The sequence below is a fragment of the Ranitomeya imitator genome, chromosome 4 (genome assembly GCF_032444005.1).
Source record: "Ranitomeya imitator isolate aRanImi1 chromosome 4, aRanImi1.pri, whole genome shotgun sequence".
NCBI classification, from domain to species: Eukaryota; Metazoa; Chordata; class Amphibia; order Anura; family Dendrobatidae; genus Ranitomeya; species Ranitomeya imitator.
Window position 1 is genome coordinate 335900480 of NC_091285.1, and position 21650 is coordinate 335922129.

Below are 21650 nucleotides of genomic sequence, written 5' to 3' on the forward strand. Positions count from 1 at the left end.
ATCCATGGATCGCAAACTGACATCGCTCGAAGACAGGAGAACCAGGGCCTCTTCGGCCAAAATGGAGCTATCAGAATCACCCTCGATTTTTCTTCTCTTATTTTCTTGACCACCAATGGAATTAGCATCATTGGTGGGAAGGCGTAGGCTAGATCGTAATTCCAAGGATACTGGAGTGAGTCTACTATATCTGGACGATCTGCCAGACTCAGGGAAGCAAACATTGGTACCTGCCTGTTGCTCCTGGTTGCAAACAAGTCTATCTGCGGAAGACCCCATATGTCCACTATGTTTTTGAATATGCGAGGATTGAGGGTCCATTCTCCCTGGCGGAGCATGTGACGACTTAGGAAGTCGGCTCTTAAGTTTTCTATTCCTCTGATATGGACAGCCATGAGAGAAAGGAAATTGGGTTCTGCTAGATCGAATATTTCTGCCGCTGAACACATCAGACTTCCCGATCGTGTTCCGCCTTGCCGATTTAAATATGCGACGACAGTTGTGTTGTCCGATTGGATCTTGACATGAGAACCACGAAGCTGGGGAAGAAAAAATTTCAAAGCATAATATACTGCATTTAGTTCTTTCCAGTTGGAAGACTGCTGAATCTCTAAAGCATTCCAGCGACCTTGGGCTATATTTTGGTCTAGATGGGCTCCCCACCCTTCTGGGCCTGCGTCAGTAGTGAGTAATTTAGGGGATCTAATTGTCCATGAGACTCCTCTGGACAAATGGTCTTTATTCAACCACCAAAGAAGTGATTGAAGCACGTCATCAGATAAGGTAATTTTTGAATTTAGATGCTCCTGGCAATATGACTGGGCATGGAGTATCTGGTGTTGTAGAGCCCTAGTATGGTATTGGGCCCATTGAACCGCCGGAATGCAGGAGGAGAGTGAACCTAGGAGAGACATGGCCTCTAAGGGACATACGAGGACTAGATCTTGCTGTAATGATTTTTGAAATTATGATTGATTTTTTGGCTTCTGGTAAGAGACATTTTTGACTTACAGAGTCCAAGAGTAGTCCTAGGAAGGACTGAAGAGTTTCTGGAAGCAGCCTTGATTTTTTGAAGTTTACAATCCAGCCTAGAGCCTGCAACGATGAAATGGTATTAGACAAGCGTTCTTCACACTGAGATGCTGAATTACCAATTATTAGGAAATCGTCTAAATAGGGCACAATCAGCGTGTCCTGATGACGTAGATAGGCCATCACCTCTAGCATGACTTTCGTGAAAACTCGAGGAGCCATAGAAAGGCCGAATGGCATGGACGTAAACTGGAAGTGACGGACCCGGCCTTGCAGGTTTATCGCCACCCTGAGATATTGTTGGTGGTCTGCATGGATTGGAAGATGATAATATGCATCCTTTAGATCCAGCCCTGCCATAAAGCACCTAGGAAACAAAAGTTTTATGGTTGATCTTATTGACTCCATCTTAAAGGTATGCCCATGCAAAAAGGAATTTAATTTTCTTAGATTAATTATAGTACGAAAAGTACCATCTGGTTTCGGAACCAGAAATAAAGGGGAATAAAATCCCCTCCCTTTCTGACTGTATGGTACTTCGATGAGAACATTCTTAGCCAAAAGGCTCAGAATTTCTAACTGAAGCGCTTCTTGTTGTTCCGGCGCTTTTAATGATGTTACTACAAAGTTATCCTGTGGTAATTTACAGAAATCTAGTCTTAGTCCAGTTTTTATTAGACGGAGAATCCACTGATTTGATGTTATCTCTTCCCATTTATGATAAAAAAAACTTCAGTCTGCCACCAACTGGGATTTCATTACCGATAGTATCGCCCCCGCCTAGATGTTTCGGGGTTACTATATACGGCACCTTTCGGCTTGGTGTCTTGATTCCCAGCGATCTTTTTGTGGCTCGTACGGCCTCCTCCTGTTAAATGGTCGTCTTCTAAACGCTCTCCTGTAAGAAGGAAGAAACTGTTTAGGGAAGCCTTTCCTTCTCTCTCCAGCTTTGTTAAGTAGGTCATCTAGGACCTTTCCGAACAAGAACTCACCCTGGCATGGGATTGAACATAGTCTAGTTTTTGACTGAGCATCTCCCTTCCATCCTTTGAGCCAAAGGGCACGCCGAGCTGCATTGACCAGACCTGCTGACCTCGCTGCTAAACGGAGGGAGTCCGCTGAAGCGTCAGCTAAGAATGCCGTGGCACTTTTAATCAGTGGCAAAGCTTGGAGGATTTTATCTCTTGAGACCTTGCCTCTTACTTGTTGCTCCAGTTGGTCTACCCAGACTAATAGGGACCTGGCTGTGCACGTGCCTGATATGGCCGGTTTGAAAGCTCCTGTATTCGTCTCCCAGGATCTTTTCAGGAGAGCCTCTGTTTTGCGGTCTAAGGGATCTAGCAAGATTCCTGCATCTTCCACAGGAAGAGATGACTGTTTCGAGGTGGATGCCACAGCTGCATCGACTTTTGGGACTTTAGACCATACTGCTAAGTCCTCATCGCTAAAGGGGTAACGCCTCTTAGAAGAGGACGGGAGAAACCCCTTCCCCTGTTTGTCCCATTCTTTCTTTACCAGGTCCTTGATGGCAGAAACTACTGGAAACGCTCGTCTTTTTTAATGACCCAGACCTGCAAACATAATATCTTCAGCAGATTTGGCCCCTTTAGTGTCTGGGCACCCCATAGTATTTCTGATGGATTTTATAAGGCTGTCAATGCTTTCAACGGAAAAACATGCTCCACCTTCATCTTCAGAGGAACTATGAGATGATTCTGAGGTGTTGGATGAATGAATTAAGCCTTCTTCAGATTCTGAACTGGGGTCAGGAGACTGGCGTTTATTATCATGCTTTTTTATGGACCCTGATCCCAGAGACTGTATTTCTTGCCGTATTATGGCTCTAATACTTGTGGCTGTAACAGCCGCCTCATCCTGTAAGGTTTGACTTATACAGGACTGACACAGCCTTTTAGGATATGTGTCCGGCAAGGGCTGCGTGCACAAAGCACACTCTTTATGTTTAGACTTATTGGTCTTCTTAGCCTAGGGGAGATCAGAGAAGGAAGGAATCAGCTTATAGGTAGAGGATTTTTTGTAACACTCACCCAGTGAAGCCTTCATTTCCATGATCATACCGGTCTTGGAGGAGGAGACGCTGTGCGGGGTCTGAGTACTGTATCCGTACTCCTTGATTTACTTCTGTGAGTGTCAGATCCCTCCATGGAACGACCACTCTTTTTCGCTGAAGATTTAGAACTTTTAGCGCTGCTTTTATCAGCGCTGTCGCGTTCCACTACCAGTGGAAGCTCACTCTCTGCCGGGAACGACATGTTGAGCACCAGCTCTGCGTCCCGGCCTCACATTTGAATCGCGCGGCTCCCAGCAGCGTGCCGCCCACCGCGAACCGGAAGTGCTCCAACCACTTCCGGTTCAATTGAAGCAGCGCAGACTTACTTGCGCGTCAGGGTCGGCACCGCTCGGAACCGGCCCCCATGCACACGCTCCCTCCGAAGGCCGGACTTCCATGCCCGGAACCTGCCGGCCAGCACTCAGACGAGGGGGGAGGCTGCATGCAGTGTCTCCCCCGCCGCTGCTTCTGATGCCGCAGCCCCTGCTGTCACCGAGAGAACCACACAGGCGGGTGCATAGGCTCAGGTAGGAAAGAAAAGCGGAGGTGCTCCAACCACCTCCATCTGTAGGTATTCCAGGGATTTCCGATAGGAACAGGAAACCAACTGAGGAGGAGAGGGGGACCGCCCTTTTTATCTCTGTAGGTTTCCTGTTCCTATGGGCGGGTCCCTCTCTCAAAGTGGGTGCTGTCGTGGCGAAGGGTAAAAGTGCCCCTCTTGGCTTATACTCGAATCACGGTGGGCAGCAGGTGCGGCAGGTGAGGGGGAGAGGGCGCTGAGGCATACTTACCTAGTCCTGGCGCTCCTGACGCTGCCCCTGCCTGTCACACGGTCTTCGGGTGCGGCAGCTCTTCCCCTGTTCAGCGGTCACGTGGGACCGCTCATTAGCTAAATGAATATGGACTCCACTCCCATAGGGGTGGAGCCACATATTCATTCCTCTGAGTGGTGCCAGTGACCGCTGACAGGAAGAGCTGCGGCACCCGGAGACAGTGTGACAGCGTCAGGAGTGCCAGGACTAGGTGAGTATTTTATATTCACCTGTCCGCGTTCCACACGCCGGGCGTCGCTCCATCTTCCCGGCGTCTCTGCGCTCTGACTGTGCAGGTTAGAGGGCGCGATGACGCATATATTGTGCGCGGCGCCCTCTGCCTGAACAGTCAGTGCAGAGACGCCGGGAGCTGCAATCAAGAGAGGTGAGTATGGCATTTTTTTTTTTTTTTTTTTTTATTATTGCAGCAGCAGCAGCAATGGCAGAGCTTTATAAGGAGCATATATGGGGCAAGAATGAACGGTGCACAGCTTTATAAGGAGCATATATGGGGCAAGAATGAACGGTGCACAGCTTTATAAGGAGCATATATGGGGCAAGAATGAACGGTGCAGAGCACTATATGGCACAGCTATGGGGCAATAATGAACGGTGCAGATCACTATATGGCAGAGCTATGGGGCAAGAATGAACAGTGCAGAGAACTATATTGCACAGCTATGGGGCAATAATGAACGGTGCAGAGCACTATTGCACAGCTATGGGGCAATAATAAACGGTGCAGAGTACTATATGGCACAGATATGGGGCAATAATGAACGGTGCAGGGCACTATATGGCACAGATATGGGGCAATAATGAACGGTGCCGAGCACTATATGGCACAGCTATGGGGCAATAATGAACGGTGCAGAGCACTATATGGCACAGCTATGGGGCAATAATGAACGGTGCAGAGCACTATATGGCACAGCTATGGGGCATTAATGAACGGTGCAGAGCACTATATGGCACAGCTATGGGGCAATAATGAACGGTGCAGAGCACTATATGGCACAGCTATGGGGCAATAATGAACTGTGCAGAGCACTATATGGCACAGCTATGGTGAAATAATGAACATGTAGAGCACTATATGGCACAGCTATGGGGCAATAATGAACTGTGCAGAGCACTATATGGCACAGATATGGGGCAATAATGAACGGTGCAGAGCATTATATGGCAGAGCTATGGGGCAAGAATGAACGGTGCAGAGCACTATATTGCACAGCTATGGGACAATAATGAACGGTGCAGAGCACTATATGGCACAGCTATGGGGCAATAATGAACGGTGCAGAGCACTATATGGCACAGCTATGGGGCAATAATGAACTGTGCAGAGCACTATATGGCACAGCTATGGGGCAATAATGAACTGTGCAGAGCACTATATGGCACAGCTATTGGGCAATAATGAACGGTGCAGTGCACTATATGGCACACCATTCTATGGTACATCTATGGGACAATAATGAATGGTGCAGAGCACTATATGGCACAGCTATGGGGCCATAATAAACGGTATGGAGCATCTATTATTTTTGAAATTCACCGGTAGCTGCTGCATTTTCCACCCTAGGCTTATACTTGAGTCAATAAGTTTTCCCAGTTTTTTGTGGCAAAATTAGGGGGGGTCGGCTTATACTCGGGTCGGCTTATACTCGAGTATATACGGTAGTTTTACCAAATAATGTACTGGAAATGGGAAAAAAAATCAAGTGGGTAAAAATTGTGAAAAAAACCCCCAATTCTGACATGTTTTTTGAGAATTGTTTTTGACCGTGCACACTGGTAAAAATGACTCTACAACAGGATTCTGCTCATTAGTACGATTGCGGCAATGCCAAACATGTCCAGACATGGGTGTTTTTTTTTTGTTTGTTTTTTTCTAGTGGTGAAAGGAAGAAAAAGAAATCAGAAGTTTGCAAAGAAAAAATTTTTCATGTTGTGACGCTATTTTCCAAGACCCATAACATTTCTATTTTCCGGCCGATGGAGCGTTGTGATGGCGGCTTATTTTTTGCAGGAGAAGACGACATTTTTATTGATACCATTTTGGGATAGACAAGATAGTCTGATCACTTGTTACAGCAATTTTTCTGGAACTGCAAGATAAAAAAAAAAACATTAATTTTGGCCTTCTTGATTTTTTTCCATTTACAGTGTTTACCGATCATTATTTTTATATTTTGATAGGTTTGCCTTAACGTGGCGATACCACATTTGTACTTTTTTTTTTTTTTTTTAACATCTTTAGTTTTAAAAATGGAAAGAGGAGGGATTTGAATTATATTAGATTTTTTTTAACCCCTTCATGACCCAGCCTATTTTGACCTTAATGACCTGGCCGTTTTTTGCAATTCTGACCAGTGTCCCTTTATGAGGTAATAACTCAGGAACGCTTCAACGAATCCTAGCGGTTCTGAGATTGTTTTTTATGACATATTGGGCTTCATGTCAGTGGTAAATTTAGATCGATAATTTTTGTGTTAATTTGTGAAAAAAATGGAAATTTGGCTAAAATTTTGAAAATTTTGCAATTTTCAAATTTTGAATTTTTATTCTGTTAAACCAGAGAGCTATGTGACACAAAATAGTTAATAAATAACATTACCCACATGTCTACTTTACATCAGCACAATTTTGGAAACAAATTTTTTTTTTTGCTAGGAAGTTATAAGGGTTAAAATTTGACCAGCGATTTCTCATTTTTACAGCAAAATTTACAAAACCATTTTTTTTGGGACCACCTCACATTTGAAGTCAATTTGAGGGGTCTATGGCTGAAAATACTCAAAAGTGACACCATTCTAAAAACTGCACCCCTCAAGGTGCTCAAAACCACATTCAAGAAGTTTATTAACCCTTCAGGTGCGTCACAGCATCAGAAGCAACATGGAAGGAAAAAAATGAACATTTAACTTTTTAGTAACAAAAATGATCTTTTCGGAACAATTTTTTTTGTTTTCCCAAGGTTAAAAAGAGAAACTGGTCCCCAAAAGTTATTGTACAATTTGTCCTGAGTACGCCGATAACCCATATGTGGGGGAGAACCACTGTTTGAGCGCACAACAGGGCTTGGAAGGGAAGGACCGCCATTTGACTTTTTGAATGAAAAATTGGCTCCAATCTTTAGCGGACACCATGTCGCGTTTGGAGAGCCCTCGTGTGCCTAAACATTGGAGCTTCCCCCACAAGTGACCCCATTTTGGAAACTAGACACCCCAAGGAGCTTATCTAGATGCATAGTGAGCACTTTGAACCCCCAGGTGCATCACAAATTGATCCGTAAAAATGAAAAAGTACTTTTTTCACAAAAAATTTCTTTTAGCCTCAATTTTTTCATTTCCACATGGGCAACAGGATAAAATGGATCCGAAAAGGTGTTGGGCAATTTCTCCTGAGTACACCGATACCTCATATGTGGTCACAAACCACTGTTTGTGCACACGGCAAGGCTCGGAAGGGAAGGAGCGCCATTTGACTTTTGAATGAATGATTAGCTCCAATCGTTAGCGGACACCATGTCGCGTTTGGAGATCCCCTGTGTGTCTAAACATTTGAGCTCCCCCACATGTGACCCCATTTTGGAAGCTAGACCTCCCATGGAACTAATCTAGATGTGCGGTGACCACTTTAATCCCCCAAGTGCTTCACAGAAGTTTATAACGCAGAGCCATGAAAATAAAAAAAAAAATTTTCTTTCCTCAAAAATTATTTTTTAGCCTGCAATTTTTTATTTTCACAAGAGTAACAGGAGAAATTGGACCCCAAAAGTTGTTGCCCAGTTTGTCCTGGGTATGCCGATACCCCATATGTGGGAGTAAACCACTGTTTGGGCACACGTCGGAGCTCAGAAGGGAAGTAGTGACGTTTTGAAATGCAGACTTTGATGGAATGGTCTGCGGGCGTCACGTTGCGTTTGCAGAGCCCCTGATGTGCCTAAACGGTAGAAAACCCCCACAAGTGACCCTTTTTTGGAAACTAGACCCACAAAGGAACTTATCTAGATATGTGGTGAGCACTTTGAACCCCCAAGTGCTTCACAGAATTTTACAACGCAGAGCCGTGAAAATAAAAAATCATTTTTCTTTCCTCAAAAATTATGTTTTAGCAAGCAGTTTTTTTATTTTCACAAGGGTAACAGGAGAAATTGGACCCCAATAGTTGCTGCCCAGTTTGTCCCGAGTATGCTGGTACCCCATATGTGGGGGTAAACCACTGTTTGGGCGCATGTTGGGGCTCGGAAGGGAGGGAGCACCATTTGACTTTTTGGCTGGAATCAATGATGGCGCCATGATGCGTTTGGAGACCCCTGATGTGCCTAAACAGCAGAAACCTTTCAATTCTAACTCCAACACTAACCTCAACACACCCCTAACCCTAATCCTAACTCTAGCCATAACCCTAATCACAACCCTAACCCCAACACACCCCTAACCCTAATCCCAACCCTAAAGGTACCTTCACACATAACGATATTGTTAACGATATCGTTGCATTTTGTGACGTAGCAACGATATCGTTAATGAAATCGTTATGTGTGACAGCGACCAACGATCAGGCCCCTGCTGGGAGATCGTTGGTCGCTGAACAAAGTCCAGAACTTTATTTCGTCGCTGGATCTCCCGCGGACATCGCTGGATCGGCGTGTGTGACACCGATCCAGCGATGTCTTCACTGGTAACCAGGGTAAACATCGGGTAACTAAGCGCAGGGCCGCGCTTAGTAACGCGATGTTTACCCTGGTTACCATCCTAAAAGTAAAAAAACAAACAGTACATACTTACCTACCGCTGTCTGTCCCCGGCGCTGTGCTCTGCACTCCTCCTGCACTGGCTGTGAGCGTCGGTCAGCCGGAAAGCAGAGCGGTGACGTCACCGCTCTGCTTTCCGGCCGCTGTGCTCACACAGACAGTACAGGAGGAGTGCAGAGCAGAGCGCCGGGGACAGACAGCGGTAGGTAAGTATGTACTGTTTGTTTTTTTTACTTTTAGGATGGTAACCAGGGTAAACATCGGGTTACTAAGCGCGGCCCTGCGCTTAGTTACCCGATGTTTACCCTGGTTACCGGCATCGTTGGTCGCTGGAGAGCTGTGTGACAGCTCTCCAGCGACCAAACAGCGACGCTGCAGCGATCCGGATCGTTGTCGGTATCGCTGCAGCGTCGCTTAATGTGAAGGGGCCTTAACCCCAACACACCCCTAACCATAACCCTAACCACAAGCCTAATCTTAACCCTATTTCCAACTCTAGCCCTAAGGCTATGTGCCCACGTTGCGGATTCCTGTGAGATTTTTCCGCACCATTTTTGAAAAGTCCGCAGGTAAAAGGCACTGCATTTTACCTGCGGATTTACCGCGGATTTCCAGTGTTTTTTGTGCGGATTTCACCTGCGGATTCCTATTGAGGAACAGGGGTAAAATGCTGCGGAATCCGCACAATGAATTGACATGTTGCGGAAAATACAACGCAGATCAGTGTTTCCGATGATATTGCAGCATCGGCCATGGCTGGATTGTAATATTTCACCACTTTTCATAGGTGAAATATTACAAATTGCTCTGATTGGCTGTTGCACTTTCAACAGCCAATTAGAGCGATCGTAGCCACGTGGGGGCAAAGATCGGGTGAAATTGGAGTTAACCCTTTCACCCGATCTGCAGGGACGCGATCATTCTGTGACACAGCATATGCGTCACAGGTCGGATTGGCACCGACTTTCATGATGCATATGCTGTGTCATAGGTCTAGAAGGGGTTAAAAAACATTTTCGTTTCAATATTCTTGCTTGAAACAGCAAGTGTGATCGCTTGAGCTATATTCAGGGATGTCTTAGTATTGCTGCATATAGAAAAAGTCACGGTCTCCATTGAATCTCAGCCACAGGCAGGGCTTCAAAGAAGCTCCGTAATGACAAGCACAGAGATCTTCAACAGACCCTCAGCTGTCATAGCAACCCATCGGTGACCCGCATTCTAGTCATGGGCGTGGCACTAGGCGCATGTAATGACACACCCCCATGCTGGCGCATGTTGAATGCTGCGTTCAGAGATCGACAGAAGCAGTTAACAGGTTAACAATCATGGGCAGAGCTTGGCTCCTTCCATGATTCTTTGAGGCAGGTCCTGGCTGTAACACAGCCAGGATCTGCCAGGTATGAGACGGCTCACCTTGTGAGCCCACTGTACACACCTGTTTGTAACATGTTTGGAAGATGTTGTGAAAGAGCCAAGATTAATATTAGGCTCATAACGGCTGTCTTTTCAGACATAACATCCTCATAGGGAGGGTTGAAAACATATCATCTAGATATCGGTAACACGTGATCACACTGTCCAAAATACGTGAGACAGCTCACCTTCTCAGCACACTGGCTAACTCTCCTATAGAAGTCAATTAACAGGTCCACACTATGGCCACCTGCAGGACAGTTCATGTGGATGCTGCCAACACTCAGGTCAGGTGGCTGTCTGGTTTTAATTTGCAAAAAGGCTATAGCAGAAACATTCCCTTGGAGGTCTCATTCAGACGTCTTATTCTCGATCCTTGTTTTTCACGGATAGAACATATACCATTTATAATCTACTAGGTGAAGAGCCCGGCGTTGCCTGGGCATAGTAAATATTTGTGGTTAGTTATAGCACCTCACTTCTCTTATTTTCCCATCATGCCTCTCATTTTCCCAATCACATCTTTCATTTTCCCCCTCACATCTCATTTTCTCCCTCACTCCTCTCATTCCCCCCTAACACTTGTCATTTCGACCTCACATCTGTCATTTTCCGATCACTCCACTATTTTCCCTCACTCCTCATTTTGCAATCACACCTTTTCATTTTCACCTCACACCTCTCATTTTCACCTCAGTATATGCATGTTTGTCATCTCCCTTATATATAGTATACACCTTTATGTCATCTCCTGTATGTAGTATATACCTGTTTGTCATCTCCCCTGTATATAGTATATACCTGCTGTGTGTCATCTCCCCTGTATTTAGTATATACCTGTATGTCATCTCCTCCTATATATAGTATATAACTGTGTGTCATCTCCTCCTGTATATAGTATATACCTGTATGTCATCTCCTCCTGTATATAGTATATATCTGTGTGTCATCTCCTCCTGTATATAGTATACTAGATTGTGGCCCGATTCTAACGCATCGGGTATTCTAGAATATGCATGTCCCCGTAGTATATGGACAATGATGATTCCAGAATTCGCGGCAGATTGTGCCCGTCGCTGATTGGTCGAGGCAACCTTTATGACATCATCGTCTCCATGGCAACCATTATGACATCTACGTCGATACTGTGCCCTCGCTGAATCAGAAACGTGAGATGTCTACGTCCTTTATGACATCATCGTCGCTGTGCCCGTTGCTGATTGGTCGAGGCCTGGCGGCCTCGACCAATCAGAGACGCGGGATTTCTACGTCGATGCTGTGCCGCTCTCTGATTGGTCGAGGCCTGGGGGCCTCGACCAATCAGAGAGCCGGGATTTCCAGGACAGACAGACAGACGGAAAAACCCTTAGGCAATTATATATATAGATACCTGTATGTCATCTTCTATATAGCATATACCTGTGTGTCATCTCCGCATGTATATAGTATATACCTGTGTGTCATCTCCTCCTGTATATAGTATATACCTGTAGGTCATCTGCTCCTGTATATAGTATATACCTGTGTGTCATCTCCTCCTGTATATAGTATATACCTGTAGGTCATCTGCTCCTGTATATAGTATATACCTGTATGTCATCTCCCCTGTATATAGTATATACCTGTATGTCATCTCCTCCTGTATATAGTATATATCTGTGTGTCATCTCCTCCTGTATATAGTATATACCTGTGTGTCATCTCCTCCTGTATTAGACCGCATTCACACGTTATTTGGTCAGTATTTTTACCTCAGTATTTGTAAGCTAAATTGGCAGCCTGATAAATCCCCAGCCAACAGGAAGCCCTCCCCCTGGCAGTATATATTAGCTCACACATACACATAATAGACAGGTCATGTGACTGACAGCTGCCGTATTTCCTAAATGGTACATTTGTTGCTCTTGTAGTTTGTCTGCTTATTAATCAGATTTTTATTTTTGAAGGATAAATTCGTTTGTCAAGTTGTGTGTGTTGAGTTTTGTGTGGCAACATGCGTGTAGCAACTTTTTGTGTGTCGAGTTGCATGTGACAGGTTAGTGTAGCAAGTTGTGTGCAGCAAGTTTTGCGCGTGGTGAGTTTTATGTGTAGTACCTTTTGAGTTTGTGCAAGTTTTGTGTGAGGCAACTTTTGCATGTGTTGCAACTTTTGTGCATGTGGCAATTTTTCCGCGTGTGCAAGTTTTGCGTGTGGCGAGTTTTCCATGAGGTAAGTTTTGCACTTGTGGCGATTTTTGCGTGAGCCTAGTTTTTGCATGTGGCGAGTTTTGCGCGTGGCGAGTTTTGAGCGGCGATTTTTGTGTTTCGACTTTTATGTGGTGGTGTATGTGTGGTGAAATGTGTGCTGAGGGTGATATGTGTTCAAGCACATTTTGTGTTTGTGTTCATATCCCCGTGTGTGGTGAGTATCCCATGTCGGGGCCCCACCGTAGCAACTGTACGGTATATACTCTTTGGCGCCATCGCTCTCATTCTTTAAGTCCCCCTTGTTCACATCTGGCAGCTGTCAATTTGCCTCCAACACTTTTCCTTTCACTTTTCCCCATTATGTAGATAGGGGCAAAATTGTTTGGTGAATTGGAAAGCGCGGGGTTAAAATTTCGCCTCACAACATAGCCTATGACGCTCTCGGGGTCCAGACGTGTGACTGTGCAAAATTTTGTGGCTGTAGCTGCGACGGTGCAGATGCCAATCCCGGATATACACACACACACACACACATACATACACACATTCAGCTTTATATATTAGATTGACAGGCTTATACAGTACTAGATGGTGGCCCGATTCGAACGCATCAGGTATTCTAGAATATGCATGTCCACGCAGTATACAGCACAGAGCCACGCAGTATACAGCACAGAGCCACGCAGTATACAGCACAGAGCCACGCAGTATACAGCACAGAGCCACGTATGTAACAGGTTAAAAAAGACAAAATAAAAAATAAACATATACTCACCTTTCGAGGGCCCCTTGTAGTCCTGGCGCCTGTGTGCGGTGCACGCGGCAGCTTCCGGTCCCAGGGTTGGTATGAGCGCAGGACCTGTGATGACGTCGCGGTCACATGATCGTGACGTTATGGCAGGTCCCTTTCGCATAACATCCTTGCCACCGGAACCTGCCGCTTGCACTGCCGAGAACAGGGCGCGACGTCGGAGGGTGAGAATAACGTTTTCTTTTTATTATTTGTAACATTAGATATTTTTACTATTGATGCTGCATTCGCAGCATCAATAGTAAAAAGTTGGTCACGTAGGGTTAATAGCTGCGTTAATGGAGTGCGTTACACCGCGGTCAATTAACGCTGGCATTAACCCTGTGTGAGGGCTGACTGGAGGGGAGTATGGAGCGGGCACTGACTGCGGGAAGGAAGGAGCTTCCATTTTGCCGGCGGACTGTGCCCGTCGCCGATTGGTCGTGGGCGTTTTGCCACGACCAATCAGCGGCTTAGATTTCCATGACAGACAGAGGCCGCGACCAATAAATATCTGTGACAGACGGACAGACAGAAAGACGGAAGTGACCCTTAGACAATTATATAGTAGATATCTGGATTTAGTCTTGCAGATTTTTTTTTTTTGAGCCAGACCAAAAAAAGTTAAAAATAAACCTGACAAATGGACCAACAACAAATGCAGCACATTGAAAAATGTTAAGGTTTTTTTTTTTTGTCATTGTCAACAAACTTTTCTGAGGGAAGCCTTACACAAAATGGCTAAGGCTACTTTCACACTTGTGTTGGTACCGACGCAGGTTGTGAAAAATATTAACAACGGGGGCAGCGGATGCAGTTTTTCAATGCATCCGCTAACCCATTGTAATGTTCGGGGAGGAGGGGCGGAGTTCCAGCCGCGCATGCGCGGTCGGTAATGGTCTCGATGCACAAAAAACGTTACATGTAACTTTTTGTGCCGAGAGTCCGCCAAAACACGAAGTATCCGTCGCACGACGGATGCGACGTGTGGCCATACGTCGCAATGCGTCGTGTGGCCATACGTCACAATGAGTCGGCTAATGCAAGTCTATGGAGAAAAAAATGTATCCTGCGGGCAACTTTGCTGGATGCGTTTTTTCTCCCAAACTACGCATTGCGACGTACTTCACACGACGCAAGAGTGAAAGTAAAACACACAAGAGAAAACGATCCGTAGGCCAAGATGTATTGAAAAAAGTATAACAAATCTTTATTATATAAATACAATAAAACAGGTGAAACAGTGGGTACTCCCACAAGACATGTTCGTTAATTAGATCAGCAAAAACGGGACATGGAAGGTCTGGCGGTAATAGCTGCAAAGACATTCATATAGGAAGCCTATACATTGGGCTTTAATATTATCAGAATTCTATCCCCATATGCTATAATGGCGGTGCAAGGTAATGTACATTCAGTTATTTAACACACTCATATAGTAGTAAGCACCCAAGACCTAACTTATTACATCTGATGTCACACAATATAAGATATCCAGGTCATGATCTTACCAAGTATATGACAAGCAACCGCCAGGATCCTAATGAAGGGACACACCAGTAGCTTCCACGTTGCCCCGACGCGCGTTTCGGCACAGCCTTCGTCAGGGGGCATGTCAGAATCAATAGTGCTCAGTATAAAAAGGCTACCGGAACCAATAGAGAACAACCCGGAAGTGCTGTCAGTTACCATAGTGATCCCTAAGTTAGGAGTAATAAGTTAGGTCTTGGGTACTTACTACTATAGGAGTGTGTTAAATAACTGAATGTACATTACCTTGCACCGCCATTATAGCATATGGGGATAGAATTCTGATAATATTAAAGCCCAATGTATAGGCTTCCTATATGAATATCTTTGCAGCTATTACCGCCAGACCTTCCATGAACCCGTTTTTGCTGATCTAATTAACGAACATGTCTTTTAGTAACCCGATGTTTACCCTGGTTACCAGTGAAGACATCGCTGAATCGACGTCACACACGCCGATTCAGCGATGTCTGCGGGAGATCCAGCGATGAAATAAAGTTCTGGCCTTTCTGCTCCGACCAACGATGTCACAGCAGGATCCAGATCGCTGATGCGTGTCAAACACAACGATATCGCTATCCAGGACGCTGCAACGTCACGGATCGCTAGCGATATCGTTAAGTTGTTCAGTGTGAAGGTACCTTTAACATACTGGCCGTCTCTATTACACAGGATAATTACATCATTAAATCACCAGAAAACATGCACAATCAAAAGGTCAACGTCCACTAACCAGTATTGTGCAACAAAAACTAACAGCGGCAGCTTCAGGACAGACAATCAAAGAGCAAGACCCAAGAAAGAATTTCATGTTACATCAGATATATTGGGAACAAACTGGTTGTCTTATCATCAAAGCCCCTTTACACAGGGCTGCCCATGTTCACTCGCTTGTGCATTAGGTGAGTGGAGCTAGTAGCGGTCAGTCAGCGGGTGCCAACAAGAATTTGCAGGAAAGGATTTCATTTGTTTCTCCAGGAGATAGCCACCGGCAGAACAATCCGACAGCAGCTTTCTCACAGAACACAGGAACGCTCCTGTGTATGGCAGAGTTACGGGGAAAATTTTAGTCGCCTGAATAATTGGCCGACAGCCATCTAATGGGTAGGGGAATTCTAGCATTATGTCGTGACATCAGAATCCAATACACGAAGATTGAGTTCCTGTAACCCTGTTCATATGCACAATTTTAGCACTGCTACAGAATAAATTGATACATTTTTTTCTTAAGTAGTTAGTCACTTAATTTGGGTGGAAATGCACGGATTAGCCACATTACGTTACAATGGGACTAATCTTTGAGAGGATCAGCAGCAGTGCTAACTGCAAATCCACGTTACAAATCCAAGGGTCAGCCTCAGATTTCTATGTAACAAGACACACGGCGGTTGGTCATAAATCAGTCACATGGACACGTGTGTGCGCGTGCACTTATTTACTAAACATCATTCTTATGGTTAACCTGAGGGACTGCTGTAGTCTTTCAATCGGAAACTATGAAGCCGCCAGATCTAGTGTTAATGTTACTTCACAAATAAACATTACTGCTTTTTGTTGGTTTGACAAAGTGGGATTTAACCCTTTCTCTGCCAAGAGCATAACATATCTGAAGGAGATGGATTGGCAATGTTTAAAGTTTTTCCCCGCAAAACTAGCCACGAATTGTGCAGGAGATTTTGGTATAGCCTGATTAAAGGCCATGTATCAACTTAAGGTACCGTCACATTAAGCGACGCTGCAGCGATAAAGACAACGACGCCGATTGCTGCAGCGTCGCTGTGTGGTCGCTGGAGAGCTGTCACACAGACAGCTCTCCAGCGACCAACGTTGCCGAGGTCCCCGGGTAACCAGGGTAAACATCGGGTTACTAAGCGCAGGGCCGCTCTTAGTAACCCGATGTTTACCCTGGTTATCTAAAAAAAAAAAAAAAAACACTACATACTTACATTCCGGTGTCTGTCACGTCCCTCGCAGTCAGCTTCCCACACTGACTGTGAGCGCAGGCCGTAAAGCACAGCGGTGACGTCACCACTGTGCTTTACGGCTGGAGCTCACAGTCAGTGCGGGAAGCTGACAGCGAGGGACGCGACAGACACCGGAATGTAAGCATGTAGTGTTTTTTTTTTTTTTTTTAGATAACCAGGGTAAACATCGGGTTACTAAGAGCGGCCCTGCGCTTAGTAACCCGATGTTTACCCTGGTTACAAGTGAAGACATCGCTGAAACGGCGTCACACACGCCGATTCAGCAATGTCAGCGGGTGATCCAGCGACGAAATTAAGTTCTGGCCTTCTAGCTCCGACCAGCGATCTCACAGCAGGATCCTGATCGCTGCTGCGTGTCAAACACAATGAGATCGTTATCCAGGACGCTGCAACGTCACGGATCGCTATCGTTGTTAAGTCGCTCAGTGTGAAGATACCTTTAGTGATTGCTGGTGGAACAACCAGTGGTACCCATTCTGATCCAGAGAATGGTGATCTACAAATCTAATGGCATTTTCTAGTGATCTAGTACTTTCTCTAACAGCTATATCCACTTAGTTTGCAAGTGTCTGTTGCTTGTATGCATATCTTGTCTCCCCACCCCTTTAACCTCATAATGAAACAAAACTGAAAATGCAGCAGTGTGTGCTTGCATAGTTGTGTGGTTTTCTTTTTTTCAGAAACTGCTTCTTAACCACACTACATGAAATCAGTTTTACCTTTATCTAACATACTGCTTTTTATATTTTTTAAAGCTTTACAAAAAAAAGAATCTATTTAAAGAGGGTTGTCCATGTTAGAGGGCAAAGTCTGCAGATTTCTGAATCGTGACAGAGTGCGGATAGATTCCCCAGTGCTGCCGATGTGGGTAAATTGTCATATGACAGCATGTACTAGATTTCCATACTTCTGGTCATGTGCAGCTTCTCTGAAATCACTTCTATTGAGAATCCAGCTGAGATTATTATTAGGCAGACTTCATATATGCTGTCTTGTGACCACTTACTCGCATCAGCACTCCTGGAGAGTTGAGCGTGTGCACGTAGGGTGACTGCAGACTTTGCCCTCTCAGGGTATGTGCACACGATAAGTAAAAGCTGCGGGTTGGATGCTGCATGCTCACCAAGCGTGCAGACGCCAGCAGCTTAGGCTACGTTCACATTTGTGTTGTTGGGCGCAGCGTCGGCGACGCATACATCATGCGCCCCTATCTTTAACATGGAGGGCATATAGACATGCGCCGGTATGCGTTTTACGACGCATGCGTCATATAGACGCACAAGACAGGGCGCAGAGGATGCTACTTGTAGCGTTTTCCCTGCGCCAAATTCCTGATCTGTAGGATCTTATGACAACGCATGCGTCGCAAAAAGCTGCGTTGTGTACATGCGTTGTGGGTTGCGTCGCCGACGCTGCGCCCAACAACGCAAATGTGAACGTAGCCTTACCTGCAAAGACGGACATGTGGAGCGTCTCTCCAGACCGCAGAATGTCAATTTATCTTGCAAAGACGCAAGTCTCTGTAAGATAAACATCACCAGTACAATATATCGGACGCGGTGAATCCGCACGGTTCTGTGAACACATACGGAATCACCTGCGTTCAATAGACAGCAGCTTTGGACACAACGGACATGTGCTGCGTCCAAAGTGCTGCCCATTCCTGGTCAACTGCACATACCCCAACATTGACAACCTTCTATAAAGGCAACGTCCACTACTGAAGAACAACTTGGGCTACAATCCCACGGTCTGGAAAGACGCGCCACACGTCCGTATCCACGGGTGATCCGCAAGTGCACATGCACACAGAGGGTGGGATTTCTAGAAATCCCATCTACTATGCTATAGCAACTGGCTGTTGCGGGTTTGACGCAGCAGCAATTCCAGATCATGGGCACGTACTCTAACCAATTGTTTATACGTGTCTCCTGGGAGCACTGCATCACCACTAGTCTCAGGAAATAACCAATGTCACGTGACCAGTGTAATCTTCACCATTGTGTCCAGCCAAAGTTATTCTGCTTAAATGAAATTGAATGCAATGTTTTTGGTACATGACTGACAGGAGACATCGTCAGAGGGGACACACCAAAGTCTGAACACCCAACATCATGCGCCTCCTGCTTCTTACGTAGCTGTGTATTGAGCTGTTCAACATGAGGCGCAGTATTTTTAGGATACGCATTTGTGCCTTTAACCTGCAAAGATTCTTATCTTGCTTTGTAAATCCAGGATGATTATAGAAGCAGCCCTTTACTCACCAAGAAAATAAGGGCTAGCTAAGGAATTTGGATGAGATATGACAGGGTTAAAGGTTGGTTTATATTAGGACAGACAGCATGTTTAAAAAACGTTAAAATGTATTAAAAGGTAATGTTCAGCAAAGCATAGACCGGTATGGTCAGACAGAGTACAACTATGCTTGTATTTGACGCAACTTGTGAGGCTAGGTTCACATTAGCGTTTGTACGCAGCTTATCTGCATGCGCAAACATGTCAAAACACATGCTTACGCCTCTGCATCATCTTACGAATGACACAAAAAAACCCCGCTGCGTGTGCATGCGTTTAAATGCATCTGTGTTGTTTATGCACATGGTGGAGGTGGTAAAATCATTTCCTGGACATACGCAGTCTGAAGAACGCATGCGTACGCATGTCCTTGTGAACCAATACGTTCCCATAGACAGTAATGTGCAATATTTAATGCCTCAAAAAATTCAACAGGCTGCGTTCGCAGGACACTGCGAAATGACGCACACGTATGCATCTGCATACAAACGCACGTCCCTGCGTATATCATGTTAAAGATATGTACGCATGTGGATCTATGCAGATCATACGCAGCGCACAGATTCGCTAATGTGAACCCGACCTTAAATGGGTTGTCTGGTAGAGTTTATTTTAATGCTATAGTGAACACTGGGGCTATTAATAAGGGATAAACCAATACTGGAACATCCTAACAGCCCCAGTGTGTACTATGACAAGAAAATAGACTTTACACTTCTCTCCTTCCTCTAATCTCAGTGTCATGTCTCCAGCATTAACAATGTCCAGTGACTACAGCTGCTTTCACCATTTAATCCAAATGGAAAAAATAAAATCTCTGTTCTTATAGTTGAGATGGCGGCGCAGAGCGGCCAACCAGCCCCGGACGGCGGCGCAGAGCGGCCAACCAGCCCCGGACGGCGGCGCAGAGCGGCCAACCAGCCCCGGACGGCGGCGCAGAGCGGCCAACCAGCCCCGGACGGCGGCGCAGAGCGGCCAACCAGCCCCGGACGGCGGCGCAGAGCGGCCAACCAGCCCCGGACGGCGGCGCAGAGCGGCCAACCAGCCACGGACGGCGGCGCAGAGCGGCCAACCACCCACGGACGGCGGCGCAGAGCGGCCAACCAGCCCCGGACGGCGGCGCAGAGCGGCCAACCAGCCCCGGACGGCGGCGCAGAGCGGCCAACCAGCCCCGGACGGCGGCGCAGAGCGGCCAACCAGCCCCGGACGGCGGCGCAGAGCGGCCAACCAGCCCCGGACGGCGGCGCAGAGCGGCCAACCAGCCACGGACGGCGGCGCAGAGCGGCCAACCACCCACGGACGGCGGCGCAGAGCGGCCAACCAGCCACGGACGGCGGCGCAGAGCGGCCAACCAGCCACGGACGGCGGCGCAGAGCGGCCAACCAGCCACGGACGGCGGCGCAGAGCACCAACCAGCCCCGGACGGCAGCACAGGTGCACAAAGCGTTTCCCCACACTCCCGGTGGCCATGTGTGTAGCTGACAGCCCTTCCGTGGCCATGTGGCACCGCAGCACAATGGTCGGACTGCAGGTCAGTGTGCTCAGGCCTTGCTCGCACTCCCCTCCTCAGACCGGAACTCCTGCCATCTCCGCTGTCCTCTCACACAGCCGCCCGCTCCCGGGGCACTTACCCGGCGCTCAGCAGCCTCTCCTAGGGCTCAGCAGCCGCTCACTCCCCGCAGGCCAGCCGGAGCTCTCACTGCCCCATTCATTAGTTTAATGCTTTGTCTCCCTCCCGTTCACGCGACGCTCCGTCCGACGGCGAGATGAAGACGAGAGGCGGAGCGCGGCCTGCGTGCCTCTACGTCACCGAGTCAAAGGTTCTCAAAATGGCGGCTTCCTGCAGGCGGCTGCACTATGGCGTCAGCGCGTGAGGGCGGGGAGCGGCTCCGCCCCAGTCCACACACAGTCAGTCACTCATACAGAGGCGGCCACGCCTTCCCGCCCTCCTGCGCGCGTCGCGTTTGTTTTGGCAGATGGCAGTCGCTGTGCACGGGGTTTCCGGAGCACTTGTGCCTGCCTGCAGCCAGGGTGGGGTGAGCCGGAACAGCCAAGTCCTGAGGAGACAACGGGATTACGGCCTTTGTTCTGTGGAGTGAAGGCAAACGCGGGGTTATCGGGAGACTTCACTCAGCGAATGGACAAAGGGGACAACGTAATTCTAAGGAACTGAGCATTAAGGAAGAGGCGCATGGCCGCAGTGTGGCCTGTGTGCGACATTCTGGCAGTAATTCAGGTCCCATCCTGGGTCTTGTGGCTGAGATGGAAGGGAAACTGTCATATAGCGCTACCAGTAGATCTAGGGTTAATCTGCAGGTTAACCCCTTCATTACTAGAGGAATTTTCGGCCATGTGAGGGCTTGTTTTTTGCGGGACGAGTTGTACTTTTGAACGACACCATTGGTTTTACCATGTTTACTAGAAAACTGGAAAAGAATTCCAACTGAGGTGAAATTGAAAAAAAACGTGCAATCCCACACTTGTTTTTTGTTTGGCTTTTTACACTGTTCTCTACATGCTAAAACTGAGCAGCCATTCTGATTCTCCAGATCAGGAGATTCCCACCTTGTCCTCATTTGATAGTCTTACATCAAGCACTTCCGCCAGGTTAACCATCTATGTCCAAGCACCTCCTCTATCCCACAGGATCACCCTATGTCCAGTACTTAATTTCTCTGCCACCGTGAGGCCAGCATATGCACATACTCATAAGGCCGGGTCACACTTGCGATTTCAATGCAAGAAACTCGCTCAAGTCTCTGGCACCAAGT

General features: G+C 46.8%; 1 protein-coding gene across 3 annotated transcripts in view; it reads right to left on the reverse strand.

Annotated features, from left to right (window-relative positions):
• The window catches only part of ZBED4 (zinc finger BED-type containing 4), a 131826-nt gene extending 111140 nt beyond the window's left edge, over positions 1 to 20686 (reverse strand). Inside the window, exon 1 of one of the 3 annotated variants that reach the window (XR_011320743.1) lies at positions 20511 to 20680. The gene's annotated coding sequence lies outside the window, so the exon portion shown is untranslated. Of the gene's footprint in view, positions 1 to 20510 lie in introns of all 3 variants that reach the window. The other 2 variants (XM_069764973.1, XM_069764972.1) reach the window with 2 other exon arrangements.
• Between the last annotated feature and the right edge of the window lie 964 nt (positions 20687 to 21650).